Raw genomic sequence first — 5,157 nt, 5'->3', positions numbered from 1 at the left:
GGTTGTGGTTTACTCAGCTAGTGCTGCTGCTCTGTAGGGGAGGGGTTAAGGGGGGCTGGGTTTCAGGTCTGAGGGGAGGACTGAGGGGTTAAGGGGGCCTGGGTTTCAGGTCTGAGGGGAGGACTGAGGGGTTAAGGGGGCCTGGGTTTCAGGTCTGAGGGGAGGACTGAGGGGTTAAGTGGGGGCCTGGGTTTCAGATCTGAGGGGAGGACTGAGGGGTTAAGGGGGCCTGGGTTTCAGGTCTGAGGGGAGGACTGAGGGGTTAAGGGGGCGTGGGTTTCAGGTCTGAGGGGGAGGACTGAGGGGTTAAGGGGGCGTGGGTTTCAGGTCTGAGGGGAGGACTGAGGGGTTAAAGGGGGGCCTGGGTTTCAGGTCTGAGGGGGAGGACTGAGGGGTTAAAGGGGGGCCTGGGTTTCAGGTCTGAGGGGAGGACTGAGGGGTAAAGGGGGGCCTGGGTTTCAGGTCTGAGGGGAGGACTGAGGGGTTAAGGGGGCCTGGGTTTCAGGTCTGAGGGGAGGACTGAGGGGGTTAAGGGGGGGCCTGGGTTTCAGGTTTGAGGGGAGGACTGAGGGGTTAAGGGGGCCTGGGTTTCAGGTCTGAGGGGAGGACTGAGGGGTTAAGGGGGCCTGGGTTTCAGGTCTGAGGGGGAGGACTGAGGGGTTAAGGGGGGCCTGGGTTTCAGGTCTGAGGGGAGGACTGAGGGGTTAAGGGGGGCCTGGTTTTCAGGTCTGAGGGGAGGACTGAGGGGTTAAGGGGGGCCTCGGTTTCAGGTCTGAGGGGAGGACTGAGGTGTTACGGGGGCCTGGGTTTCAGGTCTGAGGGGAGGACTGAGGGGTTAAGGGGGCCTGGGTTTCAGGTCTGAGGGGAGGACTGAGGGGTTAAGGGGGCCTTGGTTTCAGGTCTGAGGGGAGGACTGAGGGGTTAAGGGGGGCCTGGGTTTCAGGTCTGAGGGGAGGACTGAGGGGGTTAAGGGGGCCTGGGTTTCAGGTCTGAGGGGAGGACTGAGGGGTTAAGGGGTGCTGGGTTTCAGGTCTGAGGGAGGACTGAGGTTATGTGAGTGTGTGTGCATATGATTGCATATGCATGCCTAGTCCTTTTTTGTGTGTTAAGCGGGCCTGAGGTCTGATGGGTTAATGGGGCCTATGCTTCATGTCTGTGGGGTAGTTTTCAGGTCTGTAGAAACCACAATGTTTCCATCTACTTGACACGTGATGTGTCAACTGCTTGGCCAGCCACTCTATACCTTCTCATAAGTGTGTGTGTGAGCGAGTGCATGCATGCTTGCGTGTTTGTATGACACTATTATTATCTAATAATATGTAATATTTCTCCAGGTATGCATGCTATCAAGTGTAGTATTAACAGGCTGTATGAGGGACCAGATAACAGATAGATACTTTATGATGTTACTTTGACTGAAACAACAAAGTCATTCAGCTGTATCAACACCTCTAAGACTCAAGTCATGAGGTGTGACTTCCTCATGTGGTGTGGGTCCATCTCAGTCTGGATGTGTTCCACATCCTGAGTCTAACATTACCCATCAGACCTTGAGATGGACTAGTTCAAGTCAAGAGGTGTGAACTGTTAACATGAGAGTGCAGGGCAGTAGTTGTTCTTGTATCCTTTATGGTTGTGTGTACCTGTCATACTAACTGATATCTGCATCAGAGACCCAGCTACTCTGACCCTGTTACTGAAAGACCCAGCTACTCTGACCCTGTTACTGACAGACCCAGCTACTCTGACCCTGTTACTGAAAGACCCAGCTACTCTGACCCTGTTACTGACAGACCCAGCTACTCTGACCCTGTTACTGAAAGACCCAGCTACTCTGACCCTGTTACTGAAAGACCCAGCTACTCTGACCTGTTACTGACAGACCCAGCTACTCTGACCCTGTTACTGAAAGACCCAGCTACTCTGACCCTGTTACTGAAAGACCCAGCTAGTCTGACCCTGTTACTGACAGACCCAGCTACTCTGACCCTGTTACTGAAAGACCCAGCTACTCTGACCCTGTTACTGACAGACCCAGCTACTCTGACCCTGTTACTGACAGACCCAGCTCACTGCTCTTTCCTCAGACCTGAAACCCAGCCCCCCTTAACCCCTCCCCTACAGAGCAGCAGCACTAGCTGAGTAAACCACAACCACAGACATAGGACTATACATGATATACAATTATATGGACACACTCCAATATATCCACATATATGTGCACTCATGTACACATATACATACATTGACCACTACTAATGTTGGTTAGTCTGATATTATGATGTTGGCATTACAGTACTCATATAAGAGCTAGTCACTGATTGGCTGAGAAGACACACTCAGTACACAGGAAACCCACACTGACATCCTGTTGCAGTTGCCATGGTGATGTCTGTCTCTCTGTTTGTCTGTTTGTCTGTCTACCATTTGGCCTGAGGAAGAGAGTACATCCAAGTTATAAGTAGTTGTTCACCCATGGTGCTGCTATTCTCCTGATGATGTCACATGTTCTCACTGAGTGCATCATATCTCTGTCTATGTCCTATTTGTTTTCCCACTAATCCTGAAGAAAAGAGATCGTTAGATACAGAACTACATCCACAAAGATAAAGAACTACAAATGGCATAGCTCTTAAACTATAATTGACTTGAATGTACCATCACATCCTCTCCAGAGCACCATGGTTATTGTAGTTTCTGATTGTAATTTCTTGCTGCATTCAATAATTCAGGGTGTCCAACATTGGTGAGGCCTAGATGTGTGGTGGATAAATAATTTTGGGATGCCTCAATTAGCTCATACAGATCATGGTGAGGATTTAAATGTTATGATTACTGGATGTTCATCATTTGATAAATCAAACATTAATACTGGCAGGTTGCAGTTATATAGGCCAACCTTAGGCCTCTGTCTCAAGATAGGTCTCTGTCTCAGGATAGGTCTCTGTCTCAAGATGGGTCTCTGCTCAAGATAGGTCTCTGTCTCAGGATAGGTCTCTGTCTCAGGATAGGTCTCTGTCTCAAGATGGGTCTCTGTCTCAAGATGGGTCTCTGTCTCAAGATAGGTCTCTGTCTCAATATAGGTCTCTGTCTCAAGATGGGTCTCTGTCTCAAGATGGGTCTCTGTCTCAAGATAGGTCTCTGTCTCAGGATAGGTCTCTGTCTCAAGATAGGTCTCTGTCTCAGGATAGGTCTCTGTCTCAGGATAGGTCTCTATCTCAGGATAGGTCTCTGTCTCAAGATGGGTCTCTGTCTCAAGATGGGTCTTACTGAAAGACCCAGCTACTATGACCCTGTTACTGAAAGACCCAGCTACTCTGACCCTGTTACTGAAAAGACCCAGCTACTCTGACCCTGTTACTGAAAGAACCAGCTACTCTGACCCTGTTACTGACAGACCCAGCTACTCTGACCCTGTTACTGAAAGACCCAGCTACTCTGACCCTGTTACTGAAATACCCAGCTACTCTGACCCTGTTACTGAAATACCCAGCTACTCTGACCCTGTTACTGACAGACCCAGCTACTCTGACCTGTTACTGAAATACCCAGCTACTCTGACCCTGTTACTGACAGACCCAGCTACTCTGACCCTGTTACTGACACACCCAGTTACTCTGACCCTGTTACTGACAGACCCAGCTACTCTGATCCTGTTACTGAAAGACCCAGCTACTCTGACCCTGTTACGAAATACCCAGATACTCTGACCCTGTTACTGACAGACCCAGCTACTCTGACCTGTTACTGACAGACCCAGCTACTCTGACCCTGTTACGAAAGACCCAGCTACTCTGACCCTGTTACTGAAAGACCCAGCTACTCTGACACTGTTACTGAAAGACCCAGCTACTCTGACCCTGTTACTGAAAGACCCAGCTACTCTGACCCTGTTACTGAAAGACCCAGCTACACTGACCCTGTTACTGACAGACCCAGCTACTCTGACCCTGTTACTGAAAGACCCAGCTACTCTGACCCTGTTACTGAAAGACCCAGCTACTCTGACCCTGTTACTGAAAGACCCAGCTACTCTGACCCTGTTACTGAAAGACCCAGCTACTCTGACCCTGTTACTGAAAGACCCAGCTACTCTGACCCTGTTACTGAAAGACCCAGCTACTCTGACCCTGTTACTGAAAGACCCAGCTACTCTGACCCTGTTACTGAAAGACCCAGCTACTCTGACCCTGTTACTGAAAGACCCAGCTACTCTGACACTGTTACTGAAAGACCCAGCTACTCTGACCCTGTTACTGAAAGACCCAGCTACTCTGGACCCTGTTACGACAGACCCAGCTACTCTGACCCTGGGTACTGAAAGACCCAACTACTCTGACCCTGTTACACGAAATACCCAGCTACTCTGACACTGTTACTGAAAGACCCAGCTACTCTGACACTGTTACTGAAAGACCCAGATACTCTGACCCTGTTACTGAAAGACCCAGCTACTCTGACCCTGTTACTGAAAGACCCAGCTACTCTGACCCTGTTACTGAAAGACACAACTACTCTGACCCTGTTACTGAAAGACCCAGCTACTCTGACCCTGTTACTGGAAAGACCCAGCTACTCTGACCCTGTTACTGAAAGACCCAGCTACTCTGACCCTGTTACTGACAGACCCAGCTACTCTGACCCTGTTACTGACAGACCCAGCTACTCTGAACCTGTTACTGAAAGACCCAGCTACTCTGAACAACAGGAAGTCAGTGTGGGTTTCCTGTGTACTGAGTGTGTCTTCTCCAGCCAATCAGTGACTAGTTCTTATATGAGTACTGTAATGCCAACATCATAATATCAGACTTACCAACATTAGTAGTGGTCAATGTATGTATCTGTTTACATGAGTGCACATATACTGTGGATATATTGGAGTGTGTCCATGTGATTGTGTATCATGTATAGTCCTATGTCTGTGGTTGTGGTTTACTCAGCTAGTGCTGCTGCTCTGTAGGGGAGGGGGTTAAGGGGGCCTGGGTTTCAGGTCTGAGGAAAGAGCAGTGAGCTGGGTCTGCTGTAACAGGTCAGAGTAGCTGGGTCTTTCAGTAACAGGGTCAGAGTAGCTGGGTCTTTCAGTAACAGGGTCAGAGTAGCTGGGTCTTCATTAGGCCAGAGTGTGAGAGTCCAAACGTTATTATTACAAGTTAATTT

This window comes from Coregonus clupeaformis, unplaced genomic scaffold (assembly GCF_020615455.1).
Source record: "Coregonus clupeaformis isolate EN_2021a unplaced genomic scaffold, ASM2061545v1 scaf1478, whole genome shotgun sequence".
NCBI classification, from domain to species: Eukaryota; Metazoa; Chordata; class Actinopteri; order Salmoniformes; family Salmonidae; genus Coregonus; species Coregonus clupeaformis.
Note: the sequence above shows the minus strand (reverse complement) of the source record.